We start from the raw sequence: 13,392 nt of genomic DNA on the forward strand, positions 1-13,392 counted from the left end.
GCTTCCTCGCTTTCGCCCTGAGGCCATGTGCGCACAACTGGGCCGAGCTCTTCATGTTGTGCCCCMAGGCTGACCTCAAATCCGGAACAGCCGGCACCATTTACCCCCACACAGGATTTCTGCAAAGCCCTACAAGCAGGGGCCATCCCCCCGCCACCGCCTTGCAATGAGACCCTGGTGGGAAGGCCCATGCGGTTCAAATCAGCAAACCACCCTCACCACGGCCTTGGGCGCTGCTGCCCCAAGCCCGCGCTGTGGGGACAGCGCTCRGCAGAGCCTGCGGGTGGCTGCGGAAACGGGTGGGGTTGTGTGGTTGCAGATGGGGCTCGGGGAGATGGCGAGGGGAAACGGCCAGCGCGGTGCTGCTGCGACACCGGCTGGCTCGGGACATCCTGCCCGGGTGTCCCCGGAGCTGTGTCCTGCGGGAGCCTTCGCTTGGAGAGACCTGCAGGGAGCCTGAGGGGAAGCGGGAACTTGCGCCGTTTGGATCCCCTCATCCTGCGTGACTCATGGATGAGGCAGGGCAGATACGTCCCTGCAGGACTCCGGGATTTCCTGCCCCATCCGATCACACCGGCGCTGCCTCCTCGCCTCGCTGGCGGTTTGTGCGGCATGGGCCGTGCCCTGGTGCCTGTGCTGAAGAAAACCACACGATATTTTGCTCAAGATGTTTGCTTTCATGTTGAGGTCTGGGGATCTGTGTTGAGGCTGCATAATTCCTTTCATGCAGCAATTAGATGTGTACTTCCTTTAAAAAAAAAAAAAAAAAAAAAAAAAAAAAAAAGAGGATACAGGGTATCCTGTACAGAGGGTAAAAAACACTTTTCTTTTCTTACACATATCTCTTAGAGTAAGGAGCTTTAACCCACATCTTTTGGTAAAGCTCATGTTGGATAGAGCATCAGTCAGTTGCTGGATGTTAATGCGTTCACATGCACTCATCTCAGCCAGCTCTTCCAAGACACTATCCCAAATATCTGCTGCTCAGTGACAATGACAGCAAATCTTGCCCAGTCACAGCAAACTGACCACATAACACATAGAAAACAACCCTGACACCTCTTCAAAGAGAACAGCATTCATTGTGTTCACTTGGTAATTTGCATCACTTGCCTATGTTCAGCCCTGGCTCCGTGGCTGGGATGTGTGGTTCACGTGTAGAGGTGAAAAGAGCATCACGTATCTGTTGCTCCTTGTAGGAGATAAATGTGTAGGGAGTACAGCACAGAGGGGYTGTATTGCCTCTTCCCCATATGCTCTGCAAGCTGGCCAGCAAGCTCCTTCTCTCAGTAGAACATGGGGAGCAAGGCCTGAATTTTCTCTCCCCAAACAGCTGCTTTTTTTTCTYCCCCTGCTTGGGATGTTTCTGGGAATGGTGGAGGACTCCACCCCTTGCCACAGGCTCCGTTCTAGGGACACAGCCCAGCTCTGAGAAATCATCCCTCACTCCCCAGCGCCCTCAAAATTCCCACTGAAATATTGGAATTCGGCACAGTATGTATCATGGCTCCGCTTCATAGCTGTAATTCAGCCTGCATTTTTTCTGCGCTGATCATTAGTTCCTGAAAGTCAAAACAATACCAAATTAGAAGCTACATTCAGCACAGAGGCTGCCAGCTTCCTTTTGTTTACTTTTTTCATTTGTCTGCAGCCACTTCCTGGCTTTAGAAAATAGCGTTGTCTATGACTTGTAAATAAAATTAGGTCATATAATAAAATCTGTTAATGGCAACATAATCTTTTTATGCCAAGATGTAAACAGAGTATTACGACTTTAGGATATGTAGCAACGATGCAAAAYGCATTGGACAGGAAAAGGACACTCAGAAATATGGGGAAGCAAACTGCAAAAAGCAGTTGAATGGCAATTGGATCAGTTCATGTATCGATGCTGAAGAATCAAATATAATCTTCTATTAGATCCTTTTTAAACTTCTGTCCCTTGCACACRTTGACTAGCAGAAAGAACCCACTAAATCAAGAGCAAATTAGCTAAGTGACAGACACGATCAAAGACTTAGTATGCATGAAAAATTCATTTCCCTGGCTGGGGAATTACAAGAGGGGAAGACTCCATGTCTCACTGGGTTTCTTTTGTGCTTCTGCTGCTGGATCAAGGGAATGGGGAGGTTGTGAGTCCCCAGAATGAATGGAAGGGGCAGTGGGTACCGGTGCCCACGCAACGCAGCATGGCAGTCCCTCCATCCCCAGCACTGTCCTTGAGGCCGTGTCCACCATGGGCTGGCAGGGATGGGGAGCAGAGGCTGAGGCGAGCTATGTTCTCACRGCGTTGAGACAACATCGGGCCGTTTTCTTTGGAAAGAAAGTGCTCTGGTCCACACGCCAGCCACCCCTAGGCTTCTGCGGCCTGCGCTGAGGCCGTTCATGGCACTCAGCAGCCCTGCAGGAGGGCAGGGAGTGAGCCCTGCGGAGAAGGCGCCGCCGTGACCCTTGAGGGAGAAGGAAGGCAGCATATCGCTGCAGGCAGTTACCCCCACGGATGCGCAGCCCCTGCTGCTTTGGGTCATTCCCATGCAGGAAAGAGCTGCCCGCCCAGCAAAGCCCTGCAGACCCGGCGAGGCTCCTCCCGGGCCTCCCTGAGCTGCGGTGAATCAGAAAGGCTGGCCCCGCGCCGAAAACCGCTCCTTATCTCTCTTACAGAACTGGAATAGTCTTTCCTGCCTCCCAAGAACTATACAAAAATAAATCTTCTCAGATCTGCAGAATGCTTTGCTGACATTAATTGTGTTATAAGAAAGAAACAGATATATTTTTAATGGGACAGGGCACTCGTTTCTAAAGAATGCTTCCGAGGGCCTGTTACCGAATTGAGAAAACTATTCAATTCTAGTAAGAGAAGCGATGTGACCTCTGCCTATTTCCCGTTACTGTAGCAAAGTCAAATGCTTCTCGCTTTACTTTAGCTTGTGCTAATCACCAGAAGTGCTCCACACACAGCAGCCAGAGTCCACAAAGATGACACCAGGTAGCCTGCTTAGAGTCAACCAGGTGCTACTGCAAAACCACTGGAAGTTATTAGCTGTCTCTCTCCACTTCACCATGATATTGTCCAAAGTCTTCTGTCCAATCCCACCACGCTTCCCTCCCCAGCGCCACTATGACTTGCCCAAGACAGATGTGGCAGGTCTCTTGTCTTCATCTCCCCCTTCAGACCTAGTCACAAAGCTCCAAAACAGAACCTTGCTACACCAGGGATTTTGCTGGCGTTTTGGCCTTGCTTGACAAAAGGGAGAGGGCCTTTTGCAGCTCCCTTCTCCTCAGTCATCTTRACCCCATGGTCAGGTGGCACCCACAGATTGTGTCTGGGGTCCCCTGAGGGGTCCAGCTCTCACTGTCTCCAGACAAAGTGGCATGGGAAGTGTTGGTTTTCAAATGCATGAGCTTTTAGGGAATGCTTCTTCAGCCCGCTCCAGTTTTCAGCATGATCCACCGTCTGAGATTGTAACTTTACACGCATTTTCAGAGAACAAACATGCCAGATGCATTTGTAGGTTTTCATCCTGACCATCACAAAGACAGTGTTCATATGAGAGAAGAGAGAGGGAAAAAGGCTAAAAGGTGCTTGTTGCCACAGCTTTATCTAGTGCAGTTTGTAGCTGTCCTTCATGAAAGAGAAGGGATCTGCTTGCTCTGGAAAGGGAAGCAGACCCTTTCTGTAGCACCACCAAGTGGCTGAATATCTGTAGAGGCTCTGTCAGCAAAAACCAAAGCATGCAGCTGTGCTTCTCAGCAACACTTGCCAACTGCTTCATAGCATTTGAAGTGGTAAATCTTATTCTCTGCATACGAGCCTGGATGTGAATTGGCATTAGCTTCACTGAAGCCAGTCATCGTGTGGGCGAGGACAGTATCAGACATGCTGAACTCCACGCTGCAGGAAGGTGCCTGACAAAACCTTTATACTTATTCACTGTTATCATGGGTGAACTGAGGTATCCAGTTGCAAATCAGGACCTTGCAGCATTAGGACTGCTACAGGCACGAAGTGAAAGCCAGGGCTATGCAATTTTTTGACAGCCTCTCAGCTGTCATGTTCCCCTTTAATTGCTGCATTCATTAGCTGTGGTTATCATTAGGTCTCAACTCACAACTACTTGCTTCTTAGCCCTGATACCTTTGTGCATCACAACAAGCGGTGGCCTTTTACACTGCAATGTTAGCCCCGTTCTGCCTTTAAAAATAGCAAAAAAAAAAAAAAAAAAAAAAAGCAATTTTTTTTTTTTTTTTTTTTGTCTTTTCAAGAAAAACAGCCACCAGTGGTATGGTTGTTGGACTCGAATCCTCTAGTTCTGGGAAGCACCAGGATCCTGCAGAAGTATAACCAAATATGTTTATTTAAAAGAGAAACACCAGTAGACCAACACTTTTCACAAGCAGGCTTGTGATTTTCAGAAACAGTTTTCAGAGGAGATGACTGTGCGTGGCTCCATTTCTTTTGATGTGAGCAGTGAATATTCAGCACTCCTGAAAAGAAGGCAGGATTGACCCCGAGGGAAAGTAGATAAACTGGCATGCCCGTGTCTAATTTCCAAGGGATAATTGCAGCCAGTAATAACTGCATGTGTGTGTGTCCTTACTGGAAAACAGCAGTAAACATACATATGAGTGTATATATAAAAACAATAGTATCTACATGTTTGTACATATACGTGTAAGCTTGCTTTGCTAAAATAGCTATTCTAGAAATTCTRTCAGTATTAAACATCACTATTAAACATCCTTTTATGTTTATTTTGATGCTTGAGGCCCCGCAAGTAATACCAAAGGTGAAGRTGGCAAGGAGCTGGAATAATTTTCACAGATGGCTCTAAAAAATGGAATCACCACTGTGATCATCGTTCCATTCAAACCAAAGTCAACCTGCCTGTTTTGACACAAAGCTGGGCACCCCGCTGTAGCTCTAGCCATCTGTAAGTATTCTATGTTTAAAATGGAAAAAGGCCTTGGGGGAAAGTGAACCAAATTCACCATGGGTACAGACTTGGCTTCTTTGAGGTCTGWGGAACATAATTGCTTATACCAGTAATGGATTTAATCCACAGACTTTTGTTCTGTATGAGACCTCATTTCTCTTTGTGTTTATGCCCTTGTAGGTCCATTTTTGATAGAAATGATTCTAATTTATACCAGTGTCAGTCACAAGGAGTTTTTTTCTTCTTTTCAGCACAGAYGCTAGGTAGCACTCAGAGTCTATGTCCTCTCCCGCTTTTCTCTGGTTTTGTTTTTCTTTTTTTCTGCTGGTGAAGCTCTTCTGATTTTTATACATTCAGAATTACTTAGTCTCATTGAAAAGGCAGTTACGCCCTCAGGGTCTCGATCCAATCCCTTCTGCTTGGAGTAGATATTTTCCCCTAGCATGTATCTGTTCCTGGTGTTGGGGATGGCTCTGTGGCCTTCTCCCTGCTGCTGCAAACCATCAGGGTTGCATGCTTTGTAGTCCATCACTGCTGCTTGTTAATTGTCCAAAGGCTGCAGACCAGGGGGTCATGCTCCAAGTGCACAAGGCAGCCTTTCTCTTCAGAGGTTGGTCGGTTTTCCCTGGAAAAATAGCTTGTGGTTAWTAACATAGGCCTTGTCATTGGAACTCGGTAGCAAATGACAAAAGAGTTTAATAGAATAGCAGTGTGCAAATAATAGGCAGTGTTGCAGAGCATCAGGGCCCATCAAAAAGGCATAAGATATGGTGGTCCAGAGAGCAGAGCAGAATGGAGATAGTCTTCTTTCCGCATGCAGTGCAGCTGGCAAAAGCAAACACGTCTTTGCCTCCTTCATTAGCACACTTGGCCTCTTAAACTTTCATTGAATTCCACCAAAAGCAAATTCCAGTTTGCTTAAGGAGCCAGGTTTGCTTGCTGAAAATCAGCCGCAGAATAGGTAGACCAATTTGAATCAGACGTGGTACTAAAAAGGGAGGAAGGCAGAAAAAGCTACCTAAGCATCATGCCAAGTGTGCAGTGGGAAAAGTTAAAGTCCAGGCCGCCTTCCTTAAATGCTTGTCCTCCCATGGGCTGATGTCACTTCCCCAGAGAGCTCCAGCATTAGCWCTCTTGCCGGTTGAAAAACGAGTCCCCGAGGAGGCTGAATTAAAGTGGCCTGTACAAAAGCGCGGGGCCCGACCCCTTGCAGCTGTGCCGGGGCTAATCCGGCCTCTTTGTGCAGCGCGGTGCCGCGGGGYGGCGAGGGGCTCGGGGGCCGCACACGGGGCCAGCCCCTTCAGGGACCCCTGGGGTGCCACCTCCGCCTCACGCTTCGGGGCGCCCCGCGGCCGGCACAGGGACAAGCGGCGGCTCCCCYGGGAGAGCCGAGTGGTGCGGGCCCACAGAGGAACTCGCAGCTGCCCACCGAGAGGCTTTCCCTGTGCGGGGTGATGAGGGAGGAATTCAGAGGARTGACCCGAGCGAGGCGCCCGCGCTGCTTTGTCACTTCCACTTATGTGTCTGGAAGGAGGCGTTTGCACGAGTTCTCCTCCATTGGCATAAATCTCCCTCTTTGGCCCCTCTTTGGCCTCCGTGGACTGACCTGGCTCTCCTGGCCCAGCTGAGCTCCTGYGTTTTGCAAGAGGCAGGTGACGGGCCCCACTCAGACCAAGGACATCCCAAAGGAGACATTTAGCGTCACGATGACGGTGGGGCCCGTGTTACGGCCCTTATGGCCTCCGTGAAATCGCACCGAGGGTAAATCTGAACTGACAAGGGCCAGCCTTTCTTCTCAATTGTCCCGGAGAGAACCTGGAATAGCTTTATTAGCCCCTAAGGAGTTATTCTGGATTTACACAGGCGTAAGCRAGAGCAGAATCTGGCACCAAGTTTAAAGAAGCAAAACAGAGAGATTTATGTGAAACTGGAACAGTGGCAGCCAGCACGTCTAGGCTATATAGTCCCAAGTTTTTAAGCGAAAAGAAGCATAAAGCCAACAGAAAGCTTTTGAGGCTACTAAATGTATTTTATTCTTGAATCCTCTGTGGAAGCAATCAGTCCTTGGCCTTGTAAAAATAGATGCAGCAGGTGTTAGTTTGAAGACTCTTCTGCCTCAGGCTAAGGGCACTAACGAGAAGTTTATGGTCAGAGAAACCGGGATTACAGTGGCACGTTCTGCTCCACTACACCAGCAGCCACCTGGAGCAACACTGATGACCAAAGGAATTTATATTTACATCTTGAGAGCTTAGCATGACTGATCATCATTCATATTATTGCTGCCTAAATAGCCTCCTGCTGTAGCCCCACATATTTCACTGGTGGCTGCTGCTTCTGATCTGTTAACCCAGCTCGCTCCTTTCAAGGAGGAGTGTTCTTATCTGATTTTTTCTCACTTTCTTTCTTCACTCTGATGTGTTTCCTGTGTCTGTACTTCAGGCACATCTACCAAATTGCAGCTCTGTAAGACAGCCGAAGGCAAATTGCCTCCGAGGGACTGGCACCAGCCAAACTGCAGCATGAGTTTTTGCATGCGGGGCAGACGCCAAGATATGGAGCCAAGAGTGGGATTTTCAAAGCTGCCCAGGGGAACTGGGACTGAGTCCCAAGAGCGCTGTAGCGAGGCTTGACAACCTGGCTTTTCCTCGTCGCCTTTGAACAAATCCCAGCTCAAAGCTGGATTCTAATGCTAGCGCAAAGCGGGATGTGCTGTTATTCCCCAGGGCAGCCAAGCGCTGCATGCTGCTATTGCAGTAGCTGTGCCAGAAGCTAGAGAAGAATGCCCCAGGCACAACCTATGTAAGGGTGTAAGAAAATACAAAGAGAGTTTTGGCAGTCTAAAGATATTCTCAAACAGAATCTGGCAGTCTGTCCAAGTGTGTGAAGGCAAACCAACCAGTAAGCTAACTGCAATTCAGCCCTGTATTTGGGCAAATCTATGCGTGTTTGGAAGTGGTCAGGGTTTTTCTTCAAGGATCCGCACTCGCTTTAGGAAGTGCTGAATTACGCGTGCAATCTCTTATTCCACCATGGAAAACCAGGTCAGCTGCACCCAGCCTCCCTCAGCAATGCTCGGGCCAGCAAATGGGCAATTCTGCTCTGGATGGAGAATACTAAGAGATTTAGAGACAGTTAATTGACAGATTGTTTAGCCCAGGGATAGTCACTCTGAGGCCTGTTCTCCACAAGATCTTAAGCAATGTGAAATCCTGACTGATTATGGGATCGTTTTGACTTTAAAGTACATTTACATTGCTAGAGTGATGGGGACGGACTCTAATGTCTCCATGAACCACGGTGACGAATCAGGGGCTTTAACATTTCATGTCATCCAAAGGACTCTGCAGGCCACTTTTGCTCTCTGCTGGAGGACCAGTGCACAAGCAGGGATATGCACTGCTGATGTGGAAGCTCTACATGCTGCTACTTGCAGCTCTAGGAAGGTCTTCCATATAGCTGCTTACTCAAATTTAGACATCTAACATCTTTAAATCTTTGGAAGAAAGTACCCTTTCCTCTTGCTTGCTTGTATGCAAGAGTTTCTTTGGTAGATAACAAACTTGCTTTAAACAGGTTTATTTCTGTCCGTGAAAACAGTGGTTGAAAACAGAGTTGAACTGATTAGAAATAAGCTTTTCTCTGTAACAAATAATTCAGCTGTAAGGACCAGGAAACGGTTGGGAAAAAAAGAGACAGACCCTACAACTAATTAACCAACAGTTAATAAGAAGTAGAGAGGATTAATATTAAAGGAAATGCTTGTTTTGAATAAGCTTCCATGTAGAATCTACACAGATATCTGCCAAAGCACCCAACTATTTTCCTTGGGGAAAAGTAGGCTCAAAAGTACAGACAACTCTGATAAATTAATTCATCAGAAATGCGCATTTATATATAATACTAAGATCAAAATGTACAAAAATATTTCAGCCATGCTTTAAATGTTACCATTATTATTAAAAAGGAAAATAGGATAATTGATGATCTTGAGTTCCTTGCTTTACCTAATTTTTCCTTAACTACAAAGACTCACTGAACGTTACATTACTGGGAACAATGCGGAGAGGGAGATTCTCCTGCAGTGAAAACCTTTTCAACGGGTGCATTGGTGAGCAATGCCCATGACCTAAATAGGGAAACACGTAACTAATGGGCTGGAACTGAGGGAGACAGAGCAAGACAACATAAATAAATAAATAAATAAAGTATAATAAATAAGGTCGATAGCAAACGTGTGTAAAAGCATACATCAAGAGAAAGCACACACAGGGAGAATTGCAAAGAACCTGTGGCAGTGACCAGTGCTGAGCTGCCATGCCCAAAGCCACAGACTGAGCTCTGCCACATTGATTGCTCCCTGGAAGTCGTTTTTCAAGTCAAGGAGCAATACTTGTCCAGCATAAATGACACGGTAAAACAAGCAGAGGGTAAGTGAAGGCCTCTCAAAACAGAAGCATCATTGAAAAAGGWCTAACCAATCATCTACTGACTCAAGATCAAACTGCATGAATCAGGTGCAGAAAGCCAGCCCTAGCCATAATCTGGAGACATTTTTGGCTCCACAGGTCAGGTCCAGGGAACATTGAAATCAGGGCTCTCTTAAAACACCTGGCAGCTTCTAATACTTCAGACAAGCACTAACTTTCACAATACATCTTTTCTCACCTTGCTTTCATACACAGAGATTTAAGGAGATGCAACCATTTGAAACAGCAGCTCTGCTAACTCTGTTACTGAGTTAATTTTTAGAGGCAAAGCATAAATATGAAATAGTAAACCTAAGGAAAATGAAAAACTGTGTCAACAGAGGCAAAGACAAATGAGGAACAGAACAAAGGATAATGTAACAGGACCTGACAATAGTTTAGGGATTTTCTTCCAGCAGTTGGTGGTTTGGGGTCAGACCTCCCCGTGTGAGCGAGCTGCATCACGGACAGTCAACCTGCACACTGCAAGGTGCAGGACCAGTTCCAAAGCACATACTCCTCTTCCAAAGCTGCTCACAGAGCCTCTACTTCACCATCCCCCTCACAAGTGAAAGAACTTGTGAGTTCTTTCACAGAACTGAGTGAAATCTCGGTGATCTCTGCAGATTTTGGTGTGCTTTCCAATTGCAGAAAGCGCAAATGTGATTTCTCTCYCACCTTATGGAGCCACCAACACTTCTGGAGCCCTTCTGCAATGTTTAAAGTCCTTGATGCCTTTTACACAACCCCAACCAAGTACTATTTTGAGGTTGTGTTTAACAAATAATACTGTGATTCCACTACCTATTGTCAACTATATTATAAGTAGTCGCTGTCCATATTGAAAGAATGGATAGAAGAAACAGAAGATTCTTTGCCCTGAGAGAAGTTAGTAACTGATAAAGCTCACAAAACAAAGGAGAATATGTAGTGAGGCAAGGGATGGGAAAGTAGGGGTATCTATTCTATTTTGTCCCTGCAAACTTGGCTCTGTAATCCAGTTTCTCACCCTCCTTTATTCCATTGCCACATGTAACTTATGCAGTGTCTGTGGAAGTCAAGAGGAAGGGATCCATCAACATCCCTGGGCCTCAGCTCGCATCCCATAAAGGGGGTGATTCCACAGAAGGCAGGKGGAGAAGCCTGCAAAAACACCTAGGAGTTAACATTGAAGTTAACATTAAAAATGCTAACATCATAAAAGCGTAACAGGGGTAGCGGCTGCCACCAGTCACCCAYGTCTGGTGACTGCGTGTCACTTGCCTTTGACACACACCATCTTCAGCCCTCTTCTATTTTGGGTTGATTAGCTGCTCTGGGGAGATGGTCTCTTCTTCTGTAACCGTACAATAGATAGAGGGAAAAATGGCACAAGGGACAAGTGACACCTACCCCCTCGTTGCACACAGCTCCACAGCTACATTTTTTTCCCTGTGTTGTTACAGGATAACACAAAAGTGAGTGTGTGTTAGCGCATGGCCTAAAAGCTTTTTTTCCAGTCCTGCCACCAACCTGTGGTGCCGGGAAGGCCCTGTCATTCTTCTGGGATGTTGTAATGCAGTTTGATCCCTGAATGTGTTCAAATACAGAGGTATTTTTCATGGGTCTGGRAAGTTATTATCACCTCTGTTAATTATCTCTGAGGATTCAGCTAGTCTTAATTATCCTTCCATCAGTCTCATGTTCACAAAAGCTTAATAGGGCTATTTTTAGAAATACAAATATCTCCTTCCTGAATCGAGAAGCAGTTTCTTTTCCTTGCATAACTTACTGTTGGATGTTAAACACATTAGACGGAACTGAATTTTCCCTCTGCCTTAGAAATCATCCTAAAAATGTGCAACAGGTAATGAAATTGTTAAGAACAGTGCCTCTTTTGCACTTGGGTATATGCTGTTAGAAACAGTATGGGGATAAGGCAAAAAACATCAAATGAGGGTGCGTGGAGACTGCCCTCCTACCAAAATACTGCCTAGGTTTGGTTATTTGGTGCCCAGAGCTTGCCAGGTGCCTAAGCAAGAAAGTTCTTCTGTTGCTGTGTCTAGACCCTGAGAAGGGGACTTGAGAAACAAAAGGCTCAATGTAGGCAGAKCTTCTAGCTATTAGATGTTCTGGTGAACGGCTCTTATGACCTCCAAAGAGAGGGCAGGATTTTGGGAGCTTTGGGTATTGGAACTGATTCCTGGGYATATCAGGTGCTTTCTGTGTGGCTTTGGACAAAGTGCTTCGGCCTTGACTTTGTACCAGGAGAGGAAATGGGAGCGTAGCTACTGACTTCAGTGGGCTCTGGATCAGGACCTTCGTCTCTCCGTAACTTTTAAGTTTCCCATCCGTACGTAGGAATCATAAAGGAGTTGGCTGGAAATTTTCTTTTAAAACCACCTTGGTTTCCATCCACAGACTTTSAGCACGCTGCTGAGAGAGCCCGAATGAGTCTTCCCAGATTCCAACTCTGATGGAGCCTCCTGTGCTTCCCAGTGCTCCTTGCAGGTTGGGATGCATCCCTTTTGCAGACAGCTTTGGGTTCCAGAGGTGGCAGAAGGGATTTTTGAAGCCGAAATTGAAACAGCCAAAACACATTCTGGGAAGCAATTACCTTTCTCCTCACTGGGCTATTTCCTCCTTACCTGCCCCTGGCAATTCTGTCATTTCATCACTTTAGATGATGTCTCTTGCAGTGCTCTCTCTCAGTATGTAGCTATACATTGCCCAACAAATTTGCTTGTGGCTTCAGATTACTACTGTAAAACAAATAATATCAAACCACCATGTTCTGCGTCCCCTCTGACAAATGTAGTTATAGGGAAGCTTGGTGAAAAGGGAAAAAGCTGGGGAAAACAGCTTGGGAAAAAAATGAAGTTACCAGAACTTCATTTGAAAGTTAGAGCTCTAAAAATCCTTTTTGAAAGAGAATTTCAAGGTAACCCTGACTCTTTCTCTGCTTGTTATGTTTTCCATCCTTACTCAYAACTGCAGGGCTCCATCCCAACCCGAACCTAAGCAGTAGTGACAGGAAAGGATTATCCACAGGAATTTGACRTATTTACATCTAGAGAATGCCAGAGGAAAATCTTTCTGAGTGGAACAAAGCCACCCTTATTTGAACCAGCTTCTCCCTCCAGAATTGTGGATGGGCACCAGGGTGGGGCACAGGGCTAATTGGGTAATAAATATTTCATCTCAGCTAACTTTCTACATGAGGTAGCTAGTAAAATGAGAAAAAAAAATATTTTTTTGGCTTTTAATTCGTTTTTTTTTTTCCTAGCTTATTTCATGGTGAAACAAGAATCTCTGGAGAAAAGATTTGCTCCCCAACGCTAAGCTGAGCATCCAGACACCGTCACCCTGGGAGGGATTCTGAAATACAGCATTTGTATATTGTGTCAAGCCAAAGGACACCTGCTCCATACACTCCGGTCACAAGAAAGCAGAGATCAGGGATCTCTCTCTTGGATACAGCAAGCTGCAGCTGTGACACCCCATTACACATTGTTACTGAGTCTGAATAGGTCTGGAAACATCAAACTCTTTCCCTATATACAGACTTCTGGTTTCTCTGTCTCAGGTGTGATACACCTGGTAAGGTATATTATGATACACCTGGTAAGGTATATTACACCGGGAGCCAGCAAAACATTCCATACTAGGAGATTCTAGGGAGCAAACCCTCTCTCTCGATAAAAACTCTAGGGTTTGCTGTGGGAACAAGCAGAAAATATACTTGGCACTTTGGTGCCCAAGGCAGAATTGCTCTTTGAGTATCCGCGATGCCGCTGGGGAGACTCAGATAACGTAAGTAAACTCCCTGTGTCCTGCAGAGTGAAAGAAGGTAGGGAAGGAACTGAAGCGGGGAGGCTTTTCTGTGTTCCCTCTCCCCTCCCAAATGGATAGGTGGGTAGAAAGGAATGAAAGAAAGCAGTGAGAGAAATGAAAGAAAGAGAAGGAGAAGGAGAAGGAGAAGGAGAAGGAGAAGGAGAAGGAGAAGGAGA

Source organism: Nothoprocta perdicaria, unplaced genomic scaffold (genome assembly GCF_003342845.1).
Source record: "Nothoprocta perdicaria isolate Ctin4 unplaced genomic scaffold, notPer1 scaffold_86, whole genome shotgun sequence".
NCBI classification, from domain to species: Eukaryota; Metazoa; Chordata; class Aves; order Tinamiformes; family Tinamidae; genus Nothoprocta; species Nothoprocta perdicaria.